General features: G+C 43.3%; 1 protein-coding gene across 1 annotated transcript in view; it reads right to left on the minus strand.

Moving 5' to 3' along the window:
- The window catches only part of c38h15orf39 (chromosome 38 C15orf39 homolog), a 57,795-nt gene extending 38,369 nt beyond the window's left edge, over positions 1-19,426 (minus strand). Inside the window, exon 1 of the mRNA XM_078429885.1 lies at positions 19,386-19,426. The gene's annotated coding sequence lies outside the window, so the exon portion shown is untranslated. The remainder of the gene's footprint in view (positions 1-19,385) is intronic.
- Positions 19,427-21,412: the final 1,986 nt, after the last annotated feature.

Consider the following 21,412-nt stretch of genomic DNA (forward strand, 5'->3'; position numbering starts at 1 on the left):
CTTCATCAGTCTCCTCAAAATACTCGAAGTAGAGAGGTGGGTACTTCCCCACATAAAGACATGCTCACTATCCCTGATCAGCCTCTGATTTGCCATACATACATAATTCCTATCCCTTAGGATGTTGTCCACTAATGTTCCTACCTATACCCTTAACTGCAATCTGCTGCCCTACTTAAATAAACAAACACCATTAGCTATCCTTTAATTATCTAGCATCTTGCCTGTGGCTAACAAAGAAACAGAAATCTTTGACAGGGCCCCAGCTATTTCCTCCCTTGTTTGCCATTGCAAACTAAGAATCTTATCTGGCCCTGGAGATTTATTACTCTAATGCATCCCATGACATTCACCATCTCCTTCTCCTTAATAGTGACCTGTTCCAGACTATCCACATGTCCCCTCTCTGAACTCATCTCCCGTGTCCTGTGTATGAAGGAACTGCAGATGCGGGTTTACACCAAAGATAGACACCACAAAATGCTGGAGTAACTCAGCGGGACAGTCAGCATCTCTGGATAGAAGGAATGGATGATGTTTCGGGTTGAGATCCTTCTTCAGACAGACCCATGTACTTCTCGTTGAAAGTATTAATTTTGAGCTTTACTCACATCACTTGGCTCCACACATAGGTTACCCAGTGGACCCATCTTTCCCTGGCTAGTCTCTTCCTCCCGATATGGTTAAACCCAACGCTGCCTTGTGCACAAGACCTTTTTACATAGAAAAAGGTTCAATGCTATGAATATTCAGCTGATATATTTTCCACATTGTATTTCTGTTTCCTGGGCAACCATTGTTAATTCCTCAGCAATTAGGAGGAGATTTTCAGAAATGTTTTCCTGACCGCAATGTTGATTCAGGTCGTTCCTTTTATTTATGGTTTTTAATCCAGTGGCATACTCAAGAATGAAACTTTAACACAGATATGACGATGTGAAAGATTTCACAAAATAACCTAGCATACCACTGAGAAAGGACCACAGATGCCTGCAAGTTGTGTAGGAAAAAAACTGCAGATGCTGGTACAAATCGAAGGTATCACAAAATGCTGGAATAACTCAGCAGGTCAGGCAACATCTGGGAGAGAAGGAATGGGCGACGTTTCGGGTCGAGACCCTTCTTCAGAATGCATTTCTTTGAGGCATTTTGCAAGTAGCCTAGCTATGATTTCAAAGATCATTGAAGGTATTTATTCACTAAATTCTGGAGTAACTCAGCAGGTCAGGCAGCATCTCGGGAGAGAAGGAATGGGTGACGTTTCGGGTCGAGACCCTTCTTCAGATCATTGAAGTTCACTCCGACACCTGAGCACAAATCTACTCCGATATCCAGGTGGCATTGATGGGCCAGCTGAGGCTCTTAGATATGTGCTCAGGTTACAGTTTTTAAAACTTTTTTGGGGGCAATTTTACATACGCCAATTAACCTATAAACCCGCACATCTTTGGACTGTGGGAGGAAACCGGAGCACCCAGAGAAAACCCATGCAGTCACAGGGAAAATGTCCAAACTCTGTAGAGGCAGCACCCTTGGTCAGGAGCGAACCTGGGCCTCTGGTGCTGTAAGGCAGCAACTCTACCACTGTGCCACCCCTTAATTATAGTGATGATATAGTTAGTATCGAAAGGCAAGGAAGATGCATTTGAAAGTAATCAAATTAAAAAATTGTAGAAACCAATGACTATACCAAAAGCTCAGAGATTGGAGAAAGGCAATTGTTTTTGTCCTGGGCAGCACAGTGGCAAAGCTGGTAGAGCCGCTGTCTCACAGCGCCAGAGGCCCGGGTTTGATCCTGACCTCGGATGCTGTCTGTGTAGAGTTTGCACGTTCTCCCTGCCTCCTAGGGTCTTCCTCCCACATCCCAAAGATGTGCGGGTTTGTAGGTTAATTGGCCTCTGTAAATTGCCCCTGGTGTGCAGGGAGTGGATGAGAATGTGGTGTAGGGTAGAACTAGGGTGAACAGGTGATCGATGGTGGGCCGAAGGCCCTGTTTACATGCTGTATCTCTAACCTAAGTTTTCAAAAGGAAATGTTAGGAATCAAGTAGAATGATTGACGGGTGGAGGAATTGGATTAAGAAAAGCAAATACATAAAAATACACAATTAAAGAGATGGCTGGGAAGTAACATGGTCATAGAGTCAAAGAATGATACAGAGTGGAAACAGGCCCTTCGGCCCAACTTGCCCACACCAGCCAACATGTCCCAACTACACTAGTCCCACCTGCCTGCATTTGGTCCATATCACTCCAAGCCTGTCCTATCCATGTACCTGTCCAAATGTTCCTTAAAAGTTGGGATAGTCCCAGCCTCAACTACCTCCTCTTGCAGCTTGTTCCATACACCCACCACCCTTTGTGTGAAAAAATTACCCCTCAGATTCCTGTTAAATCTTTCCCCCTTCACCTTAAACCTATGTTCTCTGGTCCTCGAGTCACCTACTCTGAGCAGGAGACTAGATAATGATAACCAAGGTCACTGTATTTTTCCAGAATAGAGGACTCTGTTTAGATTTGAAAGGGATAAATTCACAATTAATCCATGAAAATGTTTTTCTCCAGTTTCCTCTAAATCCCAAAGATGCACGGGTTTTGTAGGTTAATTGGCCTCTGTAAATTGCCCCTCGTGTGTAGGGAGTGATTGTAAAAAGGAGGATAACATAGAACTAGTGTGAGCGGGTGATCAATGGTCAGCGTGGACACAGTGGGTCGAAGGCCCTGTTTCCATGTTGTGTCTTTCAACCAATCAATCAAGATTAAAAAAATTAATTACAGCGCATTTCGTAAAATGTGAGTGTACAAATGGTCATCACAAATCCCCTTCCTTCTCCTCCACCAACCTATTTACAACAGGAATTGCTATATTGCTTGCGACCAGCAACAACTACATTGGAAAAACAATCCGTATGATATATTAAATTGCAGCGTTTAAACTAAAATGCAGATTTTATAAAGGTTTCCTTTTGTACAAAGTGTACATTTATAATGGCTACAGCGACCTCTATATTGTTATGCAAGGATTGTACGTGAGAAACAAGACGACCTTGGCCTCATTGTGTTGTAACGATTTCTAATTAGTTCTGACTATTCCAATCCCCAGACTCATGAAACAGATACTCTGTTTTCTAAACTGTATCATGGGAAGAGATTACTAGGCAAACAACAAAATATTCAAAGGTGTGCCATGTGATGGAAGCACACAGAAGCTACTAAATGTCAGAGGAGCAGATAGATTACCCCAGTGGTTCCCAGGGCTTGATCGTTTAAGTGGTCATGGCATCATAGAGCTATTAAGCAGGACATTCCGTCCAACTCGTCCATACTGACCAAGTTGCCCAAATGAGCTAGACCCATTTGTGTGCTTCTGGCCAATACTCCTTGAGAACCTTCCTACCTATGTACCGTTCTAAGTGTCTTTTAAATGTCCTGATTTTCCCATCTCCTCCGCTTCCTCTGGCAGCTCGTTCCGTAAATACACCACCCTCCGAGTGGGAAAGGTTGCCTCTCAGGTCCCGAGGGGAAAAAGTTGCCCACTCACCTTAACCCTATGCCTCTCCTAGACCATGGGGAAAAGACTGTGGATATCCATCTTCCATTTGCCTTCATGATTTTAGAAACCTCTATAAATTCAACCCTCAGCCTCTCTCACTCTCCAGGGAAAGAAGACCCAGCCTATCTACCCTTTCTTTGTAACTCAAATCTTCCAGACCTGTTAACATCCTCGTGAATCTCTTTTGTACCCTTTCCAGTTTAGTATTCACAACATGATTATTTTGCATTCGGCACGGTGGTGCAGCAGTAGAGTTGCTGCCTTACAACGCCAGTAGATCCGGGTTCGATCCTGACTACGGGTGCTTGTCTGTACGTAGTTTGTACGTTCTCCCCGTGACCTGCGTGGGTTTTCCCTGAGATGTTCGGTTTCCTCCCACACTCCAAAGACGTGCAGGTTTGTAGGTTAATTGGCTTGGTTTAAGTGTAAATTGTCCCTAGTGTGTGTAGGATAGTGTTAATGTGTGGGGATCGCTGGTTGGTGCAGACTCGGAGGGCTGAAGGGCCTTTTTCTATGTTGTACCCCTAAACTAAACAAAAACTAAACTATTCATCTTGAGAGGCATGACCTCAGAATAAAGGGGTACCCATTTAGCATTGAGGTGATGAGAGAATCCATACAATCCAGTATGGATTGCTGGATGCAACATGGATTTGACTACTACAATAATCAGTGGCAAAAGCAAATAACAGCCTAGACAAGCATCATGAAGTACTTCCCGAAGATAGACACTAAATGCTAGAGTAACTCAGCTGGACAGGCAGCATCTCTGGAGAGAAGTAATGGGTGACGTTTCGGGATGAGACACTTCTTCAGTTACTCTAGCATTTTGTGTCTATCTTCGGTCTTTGGTTTAAACCAGCATTTGCACATGAAGTGTTTCCCCCTGCCCTCAAGCCCATCCTTGATGTGCAGTGCCAAAGGGTTTGGACCATATTGTCCACCAATGACTATATTACGTGCTGCACCTTTGTATAATGCAATCATTGCATTCAGTTGAATTTAAAACGTATCTTTTAAAATTGCATATGTAACCTACAAGTGCAGATATCATATCAGTATGATCGCAATGGGGAACAATGGGGCCAAAGATGGTTATAACAAGACCAAGTAATGTATTAACTATTTGCTTTAATTGAAACACTTCATTGTGCAACAGTCTATTTAATTGTTTAACGAAACACACTGATTGAGTTAAGAGTTGTTTTTTGGATAACCACTAATTATACAAGATTTATTGTTGATATTCAGTGGACTTGTGACTCTTTGTGATAAGAAAAGTAAGCCTGATGCTGACTCATCATTTCTAAGACAAAAATGTGCGCCACTGACGAAATACCATTATAGGTGTAAATTGGAGGAACAGCATCTCGTATTTCGCTTGGGCAGCTTACAACCCAGGGGTATGAATATTGATTTTTCTAACTGCAAATAAACCTTGCATTCCCTTTCTCCATCCCTCCCCCACCCAAGTTGTACCAGCTTCAAAGTCGTCTTGTTGAGTCTCATTGTCTGTACTCGTTCTCACCTAGGCCCACAGCTAACAATGGCCTGATTTCTTTATCATCGGTACTTTTTTGCAAATCTTTCATTCATTTGTTCGTATCTCTCGACATCACCGTCTATATTTCTCGTTTTCCTTTCCCCTGACTCCCGGTCTGAAGAAGGGTCTTGACCCAAAACGTCACCTATGCCTCTTCTCCAGAGATGCTGCCTGTCCCGCTGAGTTACTCCAGCACCTTGTGTCTATCTTTGGTTTTAACCAGCATCTGCAGTTCTTTCCTACACAGGTGATGAGTTAAGCAGCTCTCAAATCAACATGGCATGCTTTGTACCACAAGTGGGTGTGTGAGACAAAATTCCTCAGGGGAAGGTGTGAGATGCAAATGTATCTCTCACAGAAGGGAAGTAATATTAATCGGATGAGTTTATTAGGGAAGTATAACCAAGGCAATAAAACAATTGGAAGAGGGTAATAAAGGTTTAAATCGACGATCTACCAACAGTAGTAAATGAATTAGATCAGTAAGAATCATGCATTTTAATAGCCTTGTGTGTACCTTTGTTACTCCTGAATGGCATTTATTTTATAATGGTTTATTGGTGGTGTGCATGGTGTATGGTAATTAAAGAGAAAACAGTATACAAGTCTGAGTGGCATTCCATTCAGTAGTACTAAGAGGGGACGTGGGAATACATCCCCTCTAGATGTCAACTTATTTACATCGGCGAAACCAAGCGCAGGCTCAGCGATCGCTTCGCTGAACACCTGCGCTCAGTCCGCATTAATCAAACTGATCTCCCGGTGGCCGAGCACTTCAACTCCCCCTCCCATTCCAAGTCTGACCTTTCTGTCATGGGCCTCCTCCAGTGCCATAGTGAGGCCCACCGGAAATTGGAGGAACAGCACCTTATATTTCGCCTGGGCAGTTTGCAGCCCAGTGGTATGAACATCGACTTCTCACAACTTTAGATAGTTCCTCTGTCCCTCCCGTCCCCTCCTCCTTCCCAGATCTCCCTCTATCTTCCTGTCTCCACCTATATCCTTCCTTTGTCCCGCCCCCCTGACATCAGTCTGAAGAAGGGTCTCGACCCGAAACGTCACCCATTCCTTCTCTCCCGAGATGCTGCCTGACCTGCTGAGTTACTCCAGCATTTTGTGAATTAAAAACCTTTGATGTGGGAATAGGTTGCTTCAGTATATTTATGATATATGATATTTAGGGTCAAGACCCTCCTAATCCAGGAGCTCCCACTAACACTGGAGAGAAGGAATGGGTGACGTTTCGGGTCTCCCGAAACGTCACCCATTCCTTCTCTCCAGAGATGCTGCCTGTCCCGCTGAGTTACTCCAGAATTTTGTGTCCATCTTTGGTTTAAGCCAGCTTCTGCAGTTCCTTCCTACACACTCCCATTAACATGTTGTGATCCAGTTCCCATTCTCCCTTCCGTATGCCAGGGCCTTGATTCCTGTGGTCCCTTTTTATACACCGACGTCCCGTTTCACCACTCCCTTTACCCATGGAGCCCCAGTTCCTGAGCACTTGTTCATTCGCTAGGTTTCCAACACTGCTCTGCATTTCACACACCAGGACAATGATTCACATGCTCCATTTCATTCACGGGGGTCCTAATTCTTGCACTCCCCTTCATTCACTTAGGCCCTGTCTTCCTGTACTTCCCTGGAATGATAATTGAATACTTTATTGTCACATGTGACGAGTCACAGTGAAATTCTTTGCTTGCATACCCAAGGCATGCAAATAGTTGCCACATAAAGGGCGCTTACAAAGGCCGCATAAAGGTCCCCCATTGTACTCCAACCCTCCCAGGTTCACCAGTTCTGTTCCCATACTCACTTGAAACACTTCACTGCAAAATGTTTTATATAAATTAACTGTGTGTTGCAATTTCAATAGAATTATTGTCGAAGACTCCAGGTCTCCTCGACTCCTGGCTCAACCAAAGTCCTGAGCTTGCTGGATTATTGTACTTCCCACTATAAGTTAGATTTTATTGTTATTAGTTTATCGTCCTTGTACCAAAATACAGTGAAAAACTTTGCATGCTATTTAGTCAAATTATACCGTACATGAAGCCATGCACCAATGCAACATGTAGTACAAAGAGAAAAATAACCAGAGTGTAGAATGTAGTGTTGCAGTCATACAGCTATAGAGAAAGTGCAGATTAAAAAAAGTGTAAGGGCCACACTGAGGTAGGTTGAGAGATCGGGATTACATCCTTAGCTTATGAGAGAACCGTTTCTGTCGTCTCTTAACAGCAGGGAAGAAGCTGTTTCTGAATCTGGTGGTATGTTCGTTCAAGCTTTTGTTCTTTCTGGGAGAGGGTACAAGAGGGAATGACCACAGAGAATGATGTGAAGAGGGAATTAAAGTGCAGCCAGCTTTTTTGTGCTTTTTAGTTCAGCAGTTCAAAAACACAAAGTAGTGTGCTTGAACTCTCTCGAGGATAACCTCTCTTCGTCATAGGTCAAAGGATCATAACAGAGGTACCTCCATGGTCATTAAAACGTGGATGTAAGCAAGGACCTGTCAAAACAGGTTAGGATACATAAGAAAGGTTCACTTAACGTGTCGATAAGCAGACTATGGAACAGTCACAGCCAGAAAATAAGAGGATTGTTTTAACCTCTTCAGGAATGCAGTTAAGGTGAGGGATCCGATGGTCACCAGAATAAATGTGAGAACTGATAACAGTCCTGTCCGATACTAATGACCAAATGAGGGATGTGGTTAATAATTGAGCATTACTGAATCAAAGTGAAGCTTTGTTATGCTTGAATAGTGACCGGAGGCAGGTATGTGAGGATCAGAGGTGGCTGATCATACACAGTTTCCTTCGGATTACTTACGAGATATTAACTGACCCACTGTACACTAGTGGAAGCATTGTACCTCATCTCCAAAACGTGATTGAAGATGCTGGGCTTTGCACCCTTGAGGTGATCATGCTTCCCTCCCTCCCACCACTGAAAGGGCGATCTAGTATGTGTGTGCAAAGCATGGCTTTTGTGTTAATGTGAGCACAGGTTCCATGCAGTGGACTCAAGGTTAGGTCCCCAATTGACTTGGGCACAGACCCATGTGAGTGTTTTATAACATTTAAAATTAATGCCCATCTTATGAGCTGGTTACACAAGGAACTGCAGATGTCTGTCCTGTCTGAAGAAGGATCCTAACCTGAAATGTCACCTGTCGAGTCTGCAGAAACGTTCCAATCTGAAACGTCACCTAGTGCGAGTGAAGAAGCGTCCCAACCCAAAATGTCACCCATCGTCGAGTCTGAAGAATGGGCCCAACCCAAAATGGCACCTACTGTTCAGTTTGAAGAAGCATCCCAATCCCAAATGCCACCAATCCATGTCCACCATAGATGCTGCCTGACCCACTGAGTTACTCCAGCACTTTGTATGTGTGTTTATTATTACCAGCTGGTAAAGGTATTTCTGCATCTTTCACAGCTACCGAAGGCCACAGTGAATTTGCGGGTAAATGAGGGATTGCTAATCTGGCTGCAGACCCAGTTGCTATCTGTACCACGGATTCCACAGAATTAAAGACCAGTGAGATGCCTGGACCACATGAGGAGGTTCTTGTGTTCCTTGTACTACTGTGACCTCCACTTAAAAAGTACTTAATTGACTATAAAGTACTTTGAGGTTCCCAGAAAGGAATCAAAATACCTAGTATAAGAAAATAACTGCAGATGCTGGTACAAATCGAAGGTATTTATTCACAAAATGCTGGAGTAACTCAGCAGGTCAGGCAGCATCTAGGGAGAGAAGGAATGGGTGACGTTTCGGGTCGAGACCCTTCTTCAGACCTAAATACCTATCAAAATACCTAAACAGTTATGTTGTTCTCTCTTTCATTCTTTGCTAATCCTATGCCTCAATTATAAAATGTCTGAATTGTCGGATTGAATGGAATGTAAATCTTCATCATCTGCAATTTGAACTCAAGCTAACTCATTTGTGCCTTTCTGTTCTCTTCCCAAGAATAAGTTCAGGTTTCAGTTCAGGAATGTTCACCAGGCTATTCTTGCACAAGTCTTCTCGAAAGGCCTTCTCCTGCACCTATTTTCTATTGTCTATTGTCTAGTGTCTTTTCATTGTATAGCTTTTGTTGCCCCCATTGTGTTCTGAATAATTGCTTAAGTGATGGCCATCAATCAGTTACTGCCCATTCGTCCCCTTGCATTTCCTGTTGGGGAGACTCAAAGCATAATCGTTAGCTGCCCTCCTGCCCACTTCCACTTTGCACCTTGTCCAGAGCTGGCTTATGAAATGCAAGATGCTTGCGCCACTATTGTACTGCAGTAACTGCGGCACGGTGGCGCAGCAGTAGAGTTGCTGCCTTACAGCGAATGCAGCGCCGGAGATTCAGGTACGATCCTGACTACGGGCGCCGTCTGTACGGAGTTTGTACGTTCTCCCCGTGACCTGCGTGGGTTTTCTCCAAGATCTTCGGTTTCCTCCCACACTCCAAAGACGTACAGGTTTGTAGGTTAATTGGCTGGGCAAATGTAAAAATTGTCCCTGGTGGATGTAGGATAGTGTTAGTGTGCGGGGATCGCTGGGCGGTGCGGACCCGGTGGGCCAAAGGGCCTGTTTCTGCGCTGTATCTCTAAATCTAAAAAAAAATCTAAAAGGACAACTAGGTAAAATGTCATGTATCTGTGAATGGTTCGATTGTAATCATGTATTGTCTTTCCGCATACACTGGTTAGCATTCAACAAATGCTTTTCACTGCACCTCGGTACACGTGACAATAAACAAGAAATGAAAGGTCATGGAGGTTTACCAGAATGCTGAAGGGAACAAAGTGCTGGAGTAATTCAGCAGGTTAGACAGCATCTCTGGAGAACATGGATAGGTGGCGTTTTGGGGTATAGACATGTGACCACCCAAAACGTAACCGATTCATATTCTCCAGAGATGCTGCCTGACCCGTTGAGTTACTCCAGCATTTGCATCGTTTTATGTAAAGCAACATCTGTGGTTCCTTGTTTTTACAACAATGCTTGTAAGAAGGCGGCACGGTAGCACAGCGGTAGAGTTGCTGCCTTACAGCGAATGCAGCGCCGGAGACTCAGGTTCGATCCTGACTACGGGTGCTGCACTGTAAGGAGTTTGTACGTTCTCCCCGTGACCTGCGTGGGTTTTCTCCGAGATCTTCGGTTTCCTCCCACACTCCAAAGACGTACAGGTATGTAGGTTAATTGGCTGGGTAAATGTAAAAATTGTCCCTAGTGGGTGTAGGATAGTGTTAATGTGCGGGGATCGCTGGGCGGCACGGACTTGGAGGGCCGAAAAGGCCTGTTTCCGGCTGTATATATATGATATGATATGATATGATAATGCTGCCTGGATAAAATTAAACTCCTGTTTAATTGTAACGTGCAGGTTCAGGAACAGCTTCTTCCGCACTATCATCAGCTATTAAACACTACAACATCCAAATAGCCTCCAAACTAAATAGACTTGGGGGACATTATTGTGCACTATTATTGTCTATTTATTAGTCTGGGTTTTTTTGTACTTTTGAACTTATATTGAACTTAAAAAAATTATTATTGGTTTTACAGGGTACTATGTTCACATCGCAGGTATTTATTCACAAAATGCTGGAGTAACTCAGCAGGTCAGGCAGCATCTCGGGATAGAAGGAATGGGTGACGTTTCGGGTCGAGACTTTTCTTCAGCCTGAAGAAGGGTCTCGACCCGAAACGTCACCCATTCCTTCTCTCCTGAGATGCTGCCTGACCTGCTGAGTTACTCCAGCATTTTGTGAATAAATACCTTCGATTTGTACCAGCATCTGCAGTTATTATTTTATACTACCATGTTCACATATTCTGTTGTGCTGCTGCAAGTAAGAATTTCATTGTTCCGGTTTGGTACCTATGACAATAAAACTCTTGACTCTTGCACGTGTAGGTTTTCTTATGAGGAAAGGTTAGACAGGCTAGGCTTGCAGCTGCTGGAGTTTGGAAGGGTGAGTGAGAACAATTAAAATAGAGAAGTTCCTAAGAGATCTTGAAGTTGGATATGGACAGAATCTAGAATTAGGGGTCACTGCCTAAAAAATAATGCGTTGTCCATTTAAATTATAGGTGAGATTGTGTTTTCTCTCTTGAAGGATTGTGAAGGTATGAATATTGACTTATCTAACATCATGACCCTTGCTTTCCCTCTCTCTCCACCCCTCCTCCTCCCCATTCCTAGTTCTCCAACCAGTCTGCCTGTCCCCTTGATTACATTCTATCTCTGTATGCTTCGTAGTCACCTTCTCTTAGCTAACGATGATCTATTCTACATTTTCCTGGATCTGCATCCACTTCATTCTCAAACCTTACACTTCCTTATCTCGGTGTCTCCCTCTCCCCTATATCTCTCTACATCACCGTCTATATCTCTTGTTTCTATTTCTGGACAACGCATTATTTTTAGGCAGTGACCCCTAATTCTAGATTCTGTCCATATCCAACTTCAAGATCTCTTCGGAACTTCTCTATTTTAATTGTTTCTATTTCCCCTGACTCTCAGTCTGAAGAAGGGTCTCAACCTGAAACATCACCCATTCCTTCTATCCGGAGAAGCTGCCTGTCCCGCTGAGTTACTCCAGCATTTTGTGTCTATCTTCAGTGAATCTTTGGAACTCTCGTACACGAAGACAAAAGCAGAGTCTTTGAATGTCTTTTACACAGAGGTAGGTAGATTAAAGGTTACCGGGTGGCAAGATGGAGCCGAGGTTATAACCAGCCTAGCATTGATCTTGGCTTGAGGGGCCACTGTAATAACTCCTGCTTGAATGGACATAGAGGAAATACAGGAAACATCAGATGCTGGCATTTTGAGTAAAAAACAATGTGACGGGGCCCATTCCTTACACAGATGCTGTCTGACCTGCTGAGTTCTTCCAGCACTTTGTGTCTTACTTAATACCATGCCACTATGAATCTGGCAGCACCTGTGGAGGGAATGAATGGATGGCATTTTGAGTTGGAACCCTTCGTCAATGAATGTTCATAATCCCCTTTATTATAATTCCCTCTGCATTACACTCCAGGGTCTGTTGTTGTACTTTCCTTAATTTGCACATTTTACTGACCATAATAAAAAATCTCATCCAATTATTGAGGGGCAGAATACATGATTATCATTTAATGCCGATGTCTTTATCCCCGGAGTGGGAAGCCACAGTTAGGATGTGGATTATTTATCTGGCCTTGAAATGTGGGCATTGCTGTTGAGGCCAACATTTACAGCTCATTTCTCATTGCAATGCTCCCAATGGTTCACCAAAGGGCCAGCCATGCTCTTGTAGGGACTAGTTCCCAAATACAGGCCAACGTTGACAAGGGCAGCAAGTCTCCTTCCATGGCAAAGTAACATTATTTAGACAATCTACTATTTTCGTGTTTACCATTATTGATGCTCACATTTGAGTCAAGGTATACTTACGTATTTACATTTCTCCAACCCAGAGGCGAGATACAAAGCTGTGTCTTAGGATCAACAGCCGAGGAACTACAGGTTTTATCTTGTACCAATCATGCCTGCATGTTTCAGAGAGACACTCACACATGGCCTCCTTGTCGAAATACTTTGAAAAGCAATGGCGGTTCTTTTGTGACTCACCTCCAATGACGTAGTAACTATCATAATTGTACATTTGTAATAAAAACCCCTAAACTCAGATCCTGGGGGGACAGGGCTTTCTCCATCGCTGCTCCCACCCTATGGAACTCACTACCCCAAACCGTCAGAGACTCCTCCTCACTCACCACATTCAAAACATCACTGAAGTCTCACCTGTTCAGCACTGCCTTCAACCACTGAAGGTCATCTCACCTTCTGTCTCCTTTCTCTGTTCGTTTACTTATTTATCTATCTATTTATTCACTTCCCTATGTTCTTTAAATCCCTGTAAAGCGTCTTTGAGTGTATGAAAAGCGCTATATAAATGTAATACATTATTATTATTATTATTAAACAGCAGCAAGTGAACTGAAAACTGAAATACTGGCTGACTCCAGAAATAGTTCACTTGGTCAACACCATTCTTATACTTAAAGCAGAAGTTACAAATACAAAATTGTATCCTTTTTGCAATGCAGTTCCATTACTACATTTCCTTCATTTTATTTGTCACTTTTGCAAACTTGCGAGGTTGAAAATGCTTTGGAAGGTATTTCCAGCGAAATAAAAAGACGCACCAAAGATTAGGAAGGTTGGCCAGTATGAACGGATAAGAGGAAAAACATTTTCAGTCAGAGAGTTTGTAAATCTGTGGAATTCTCTGCCTCAGAAGACAGTGGAGGCCAATTCTCTGGATTCTTTCAAGAGAGAGCTAGATAGAGCTCTTAAAGATAGCAGAGTCAGGGGGTATGGGGAGAAGGCAGGAATGGGGTACTGATTGTGCATGATCAGCCATGATCACGGTGAATGGAGGTGCTGGCTCGAAGGGCCGAATGGCCTACTCCTGTCTATTGGCAGAAGGACAAGTTTATAAAATGGATAAACAAGCCAGAGTGGCAAAGACTGCTTCTGAAGCTGTGGTGGTGTCCAGGTCAGAATATGGCTATGGCCATTTATGGTTGTTGTGTGAATGTGGTCAGTGAATGTGTAGACGAGCCAAGATGGCAGCTCTCTGCCGTGTTTGCCAAATTCTTATAGCACAAGTGAACCCAACAACACAGAAAATGGATGTTAGCGAGGTGATACCACATGTGCTTCATAAATGGTTATATCTATAAGCCACAACTTTCTGACATATATTGCTTTCTTTATTTTCCTCCAGTGTTGTTGATCCAAATAATCTTCTGAGTGAAATCTTCCCTATTTCAAGTTGTACACTAGTTTAGATTTCTTTGAAGTCTGGGACATCTGCTCTTTTTCCTCTGAAGGGTAAGCGAGGCTGATCTGCTCTGGACCCAGCACATTGATGCGTCCGTAAAGAAAGCCCATCAATGCTCGACTTCCTTAGAAGATTGAAGAGATGTTGACGAATATTCTCTTGAACTGCCACGGGTGTACATTGGGGAGCATATTGACTGGTTGCATCACGGCCTGGTTTGGCTCGAACCCCCAGGAATGAAGGCGATTACAAAAGTGGTGGTACACGGGCACTGACCTCCCCACCATCGAAGGGATCTACAGGAGGCGCTGCCTCAAAAAGGCAGCCAGCATCATCAGAGACCCACACCACCCTGGCCACGCTCTCATTTCATTTCTGCCATCGGAAAGAAAGTGTCCCGTCCCCCTGACATCAGTCTGAAGAAGGGTCTCGACCCGAAACGTCACCCATTCCTTCTCTCCCGAGATGCTGCCTGACCTGCTGCTGAGTTACTCCAGCATTTTGTGAATAAAAACCTTCGGAAAGAAAGTGTAGCAGTCTGTAGCGGTGACATCCAGGTCGAGGAACAGCTTCTTCCCAACAACCATTAGGTTATTGAACACTCCGAGCTCCAACTGAACTCCAAATTACCAACTGTCTGGGTTGCACCAGGGACTTTGGGCGTTGTTTTGCTTTGCATTGCACAATATTGCTTATTTTATTAATTGAACTTATTTTGTGGTCCGTTTATTATATAATGTATTAAGTACTGTGAATACAAACTGTGTGCTGTCTCAAGTACTCCTTTCATTGTTCCGTGTCGATACATACGACAATAAAACGCTCTTGACTGTGGGAATTCTTGACACGCCACATTGAGCTGACCATCGGTTCCTCTGATGAAGGCTGATAGGATGTCCATTTGCTGCCATATATACAGGTAACTTCTCAACATAAACCTTTGAGAGAAATTGTGGCATTGCTATAGAAGATCTCGGGAATCATGGTAGAAAGCTGATAGGAACCGATTTCCTCTCCTCATTAAGCTCACGTAACTTCCATTTGTTTCTTTTTCAATGGTGCAATGGTACTTTATTGTAACATGTACTCAGTCACAGTGAAATTCCTTTTTTTTGCATACAGTTCAGTAAAGATCTTACTATACACAAGCATATTTAAGTACAAGAGTGCAATAATAGTAGATTACACTGAGGCAGTACTCAAGAGTCATCACGTTTCCAGCACCATCTTGTATCCTTCAAAGTTCGAGTTTTAACGTGGCTTTAAACAAGTGTTCTCTGCTCGGGAACATGTAAAACGTCTGATTTTAAAAAATAACCTATTAAAGTTTGTTTTTCTGCGTAAATTCTGTACCTCTACTCCTGAAAGCTTTGCTCGACTGTATTCTGCAGGGGCTGGGTACATGTTAGAATGCGGACTGGTCATGTGGTAATCCGAGCAGTAAGATTAACAGGCCGTGTCACTGCAAGTTTGGGGGGGACTACGGATGAAGCTGATCCTATGGAAGTCCAGAACCAGGGGTCACAGCTTAAGGATAAGGGGGAAGTCTTTTAGGACCAAGGTGAGAAAACATTTCTTCACACAGAGAGTGGTGAGTCTGTGGAATTCTCTGCCACAGAAGGTAGTTGAGACCAGTTCATCGGCTATATTTAAGAGGGAGTTAGATGTGGCCCTTGTGGCTAAAGGGATCAGTGGGTATGGAGAAAAGGCAGGTACAGGTTACTGAGCTGGATGATCAGCCATGATCATACTGAATGGCGGTGCAGGCTCGAAGGGCCGAATGGCCTACTCCTGCACCTATTTTCTATGTTTCTATTCAGGCCAAAGCAGAGATTTTGAGCATAGGGCGCCAGGAGCTATCAGATCCTGTGAACTCGGTTTATTTTCCCTGTGCCTAACCAGCGGGAAACAAACCTACCGACAATACTTCGATAAAGGATTAAACAGACAACACGATTAAGAGGCCAAAAAAGCAGAAACAAGGGACCGCAGATGCTGGTTTACAAAAACGACACATAGTGCTGGGGTAACTCAGCGGGTCAGGCAATATCCCTGGAAAACATGGATAGATGACCCTTCGTCAGACACCACCTATTCATGTTCTCCCCAGATGCTGCCTGAGTTTTGAGTAACCTGTGTTACTGAGCACTGAGTTACACCAGCACTTTGTGTCATTTGTGGAACATCGAGCAAACAACGCTCGTATCATCTTATGGTTTCAAACAGCTATGCTCCAAGGCAAAAATCTTTATTGGAATAAGGCCAATTTCAAATAAGGCCCGAGGAAACTGGAATTAAAAGTTGGCAAGCAAATTTGTAATTCAACAACGGAAAACTTTTAAAGTGGTGATGATTCAGTTACAAACAATGTGCATTTGATAAAGAAGGGTAGGGAGATTAAAGCTAAAGCTCATGGAAAGATCAATAATAAGCAAAACCAGCGTTGCTGGTAGAACTCACAGTCAGCCAACAAGATCCTTCCCCATTCAGTGCTGGTTTCACAACTGACAAGGACACAATGTGCTGGTGCTGGTTTAAACTGAAGATGGACACAAAAAGCTGGAGTAACTCAGAACAAGCAGCATCTCCAGAGAGAAGGAATGGGTGACTTTTCGGGCCGAGACCCTTCTTCAGACGGCTGTTTTGGGCCGAGACCCTTCTTCAAACTGGTGCCTGAAAGGACACTATGCTGGAGTAACTCAGCGGGTCAGGCAGCATCGCTGGAGAACATGGATAGGTGATGTTTTGAATCAGGACCCTTCAGACCTGTAATGTCGCCTATCCGTGTTCTCCACAGAGGTTGCCTGGCCTGCTGAGTTACTCCAGTGCTTTGTGTCTTCTTTTTTGTAAACCAGCACCTGCAGTTCCTTATTTCTCCTTTTCAAAACCGACACCTCTCCGCACTCTCCCTAGTTCTGAGTAATGGTCAATGACCAGAAACATTATCTGGTTTCTCTTTTTCGCAGGTGCTGCTTGACTGGCTGAGTTCTTCCAGCATTTCAACTTTTGTTCCAGATTCCAGCATCTGGAGTGTTTTGTTAAGAGTAAAGAGCATATGGCAGACACCAGGATTTTATTGTTAGTGAACTCATGGCTGACTACAGAGAGACAAAGGCAGAGCATTACTAAATTCTGATAAAAAGCATACTAAGAAATCTAAAAAATAATCTCTCGGTATGTGAGCAATAGGAATGTACGTGGAGAGGGAACCAATGATGTGTTATCTAGTAGATCTGTTACTATTCAACAGCTGCATTCCCATGAAACTTCGTGTTATAAAAAATCATGTTATAAAATCATTGTTAAATGGGGAAAAAAGGGTTAGATTCAAGAGAGTTTCAGATTCTTAATGACAATCTTTAGTGCAGGGTATTCAAAAAATATTAATACCAATAAGTTTATTATTGTTACGGAAAGCTAAGAATATTAAAGACTGTATGTTACATTGTCTAACAGATGTATCATTCACAAGTGACAATAGAACCAATTGCTTAACAATTTCAATTACTACCGACTGTGAAACTGACAGACTGTGTTCTCTAGAGACAATGGTGTCTGATTACTGGAAGGAGAACATGGAAACAGTTTTCTCCCACACTGTTCTTTCCCAAAACAGCTGTTTTTTTCCCTATGTGCTAAGTTCTAAAGTAACTTTTAAATGGTTCTCAAATTCTTGCTAGCTAATCAATTCGGCCTGTGTAATGTAACAACGTAGGCTAAGTCATCGTTCATGTTATATTCAATATGCATTATGGAAACAATTTTTAGAGCAGAAATATGGACTTCCAAAAGGCATTTGATAAGGTGCCTCATAAGAGGCTTGTTATTAAAATCTGAAGTCATAGAATAAACGGGATGAACACAGCATAAGGGAAACAAGGGGATTTTTTTTTCAGAATGGAGGGATGTGTATAGTGGAACTCATTGTGGTGGAACACATTGTGGTGGAGGCAGATACAATAGTGGCATTTAAGAGCCTTTCAGATAGCACAGTAGTGCAGGGAATAGAGGGATATGGATCATGAACAAGCAGATGAGGTGACTTTAACTTGGCATCATATGTAGCACAAACATTGTGGGCTGAAGGGCCTGTCCCTGTTCTATACTGTTCTATTTTATGTATAATCATAAATACAAGCAGATCAGATCAAGAGAAACCAGTGAATAGAGCTGGTGCCGGCTTGATGGACGAATGGCCATCTTTTGACCTCTAACCAGTTTGCAAGAGGAGGCTCTGTACGAGGATAACTGCTGACATGGACTGATGGAGCCAAATAGACTGCATCTCCGAAGATAGGCACAAAATGATAGAGTAACTCAGCAGGACAGGCAGTATCTCTGGAGAGAAGGAATGGGTGACGTTTCGGGTCGAGACCCTTCTTCAGGTCCGAAGAAGGGTCTCGACCCGAAACGTGAGTCTGAAGAAGGTTCTCTACCTGAAACGTCACCCATTCCTTCTCTCTAGAGATGTTGCATGTCCCGCTGAGTTACTCCTGCATTTTATGTCCATCTTTGGTGTAAACCAGCATCTGCAGTTCCTTCTTACACATTTATCCTGTATCTCCGCCGTATATCCTTTGAAATGTGCTTTGAGATGTTTTGCTTGAAGGCGAGGTATTAAGGCACAAGCATAGGTGCAGGAGACTGTCCGTGGTGCTGATCAACCTCTAGGTGCCACCATTGCAGTTACGTGCAATGTCAGATGAGAGCCGTCTGCCTTTACAAATCATGATCGATAGCCTAAGAAAATAACTGCAGATGCTGGAACAAATCGATTTATTCACAAAATGCTGGAGTAACTCAGCAGGTCAGGCAGCATCTCGGGAGAGAAGGAATGGGTGACGTTTCGGGTCGAGACCCTTCTTCAGACTGATGTCGGGGGTGGGACAAAGGAAGGATATAGGTGGAGACAGGAAGATAGAGGGAGATCTGGGAAGGAGGAGGGGAAGGGAGGGACAGAGGAGCTATCTGAAGTTGGAGAAGTCGACGTTCATACCACCGGGCTGCAAACTGCCCAGGCGAAATATGAGGTGCTGCTCCTCCAATTTCCGGCGGGCCTCACTATGGCACTGGAGGAGGCCCATGACAGAGATGTCAGACTGGGAATGGGAGGGGGAGTTAAAGTGCTGGGCCACCGGGAGAGCAGTTGCGTTAATGCGGACCGAGCGCAGGTGTTCAGCGAAGCGATCGCCGAGCCTGCGCTTGGTTTCGCCGATATAAATAAGTTGACATCTAGAGCAGCGGATGCAATAGATGAGGTTGGAGGAGGTGCAGGTGCATGATCGATAGCCTGCCTGTTCCCTTCCTCTAGTTTGCTTCATTCGAATCCTGTGACTGCCCCATTGCATTTAGTGCGGTTAAATTCACCAGCCATTTCTTAGGAAGTTTGAGCCGCGAACACCAGAATACCTATTTAGCACAATTTTTAGGAATAAAGTGAAACTTACCACAGATTTTCAATGTTCTGCTATTTCTTGTTCAACTTGGAATCTGATGAGGAAGCAAAGTCACATAGCAGACACAATTAAGACCAGCAACTTTTCCTCTTTTTGCATTTTCGCAGCATTCAAATATTTTGTTGTTGTTAGATTCTTTGCATAATCCACTTTTTTTACATTATTGCAATGTTTGTCTTATAGGCAAGTGGCAAAGGATTGAAGAAGGCTGTTTGATTTGCTTCTGGGATAATCCCACCCAAAATCTAAACATTAATGACAGTGATGGAAATGGGGTTTAGGGACCAGGGGTACTCTAAGGTTCGTGAGGCTGAGGTTGGGAAGGAAGGGGGGGATTTTTTTATGTGCGGTCATACCCATGTAAAAGGACAAGAATGTATAACTTGTTTATTGTGTATTTATAATATAGTTTATTGTGTATTATATGTCATAGCTGCTTTCTGGCATCTCTCTCTCTCTCTCTTTCTCTGTTTACATTACAAAATGTTCCATAATGGTATATAATCTCCATTTATTTCTCCCCACCTCCTCTTTCTTTCTGCATGCCATTTCTTTAGCACGCCTTCTGCCACTAAGAAGCCATGTCCTCACATATTCTTCGGGGTTGAATTTTGACAGAGGAGGTCCCACCAACTTAATAAATAGAAGAGTTGAGAGATGAACAGTTTGAAGTCTTGCACGTTGTGGTGACATGCAGAAACTCATTTCACATTCTGCTGTTGATACCGGAATTGTATTTACAGCCGTTACCAGCTGCTGAAAATCTGCAGAAACTATCTTCCCTTTAGATTCCATGAATTCTCTGAAGGCTCTGACACAAAGCCGACCATTTAAGCCAAATTGTTCTGCCCTTTCTTCTACATCATTATCCCCAAAGGTAAAAAGTGAATCTTCTGGAATATTGTTAATATCTAAATATTTCGACTTGTTAATTAACTTTTTACATTTATCATTGGAAGCTGGTGTACATGAACAGTAAGCTTTCTCTAGGGAGAGTGAGCAGCTCGACCATTGACATCAGCCGTTTTCGCAAGAACTTATTCAATGTATTTGTGCACTAGAAACCTCACATGCTCCACTAAATCACAAGCACACTGTGTGGGTGGGTTTCCACCATTTATCTGCCAAGATTGTGTCATTTTGATTGAATGAACACTGGATGAAATTTCCTGCTCATCAAGAGCGAAATGACCATGAAATACTTACTCTGCAAACGTAGTGAGCGACATTTAAAACATCCCAATATAATACAGTTTGGATAAGGATTACCAATACTGCTATCACTAGTATTCGGCGATAGAGTAAACCCTCATTATAATGTATTGGTTGTGGGGCAGGTGGGAGGAAAGAACGGTCTCCGTTATTGCCGACTGTCCGCTGTAACTGAGTACGGGTTTTTCCCCCATTGACATCGCTGTCGGGGCAACGGATCAGAATCCTGGAGCCCCATCACTGAGAGCCCAGTGGGACCTCCCTCAGCACAGCGGCCCAAGATGGACGCCCAGCACTAGATTGTCCAGCGCTGCTGGGGAAGGGCAATAACCACTACTCCTGTTGCTTATTCCCACAATCTACTGCAGCAACATTGTGATCAGTTCTGTTTAGCCACGAACGCTGCGTATTGATGAATTAATGTCCCATCTGCAGCACAGTTTATTTGCTGTTATCTTGTCATTATCAGCATCGGCTTTTAGCTTAGTTGTCAATTAATTCATAGCCTCGGGTTTATCATTCCAAATGTTTCCTTATCAGCCAGGAATTATTGAAACTCAATATAACAAAATAAAACAATCCAAGGTTCGTTAAGGATATAGAAATTACTGGAAGCACACCACAGGCCAGGCAGCATCTTGGAAAGAGAAACAGAGTTAAACTTTTAAGTCAAAGATTCAGTTCAGAATAGATGATTCCTTTGTTAGCAATTAATTGGACAAGTTCCTGCATGGGAGACAGGTCCCGAAGGCTAAAGCATAATAGATCCGAGAATCCCAATGTGAAATGTCAACTATCCTTTTTCT

The sequence above is a fragment of the Rhinoraja longicauda genome, chromosome 38 (assembly GCF_053455715.1).
Source record: "Rhinoraja longicauda isolate Sanriku21f chromosome 38, sRhiLon1.1, whole genome shotgun sequence".
Classification (NCBI taxonomy): Eukaryota; Metazoa; Chordata; class Chondrichthyes; order Rajiformes; family Arhynchobatidae; genus Rhinoraja; species Rhinoraja longicauda.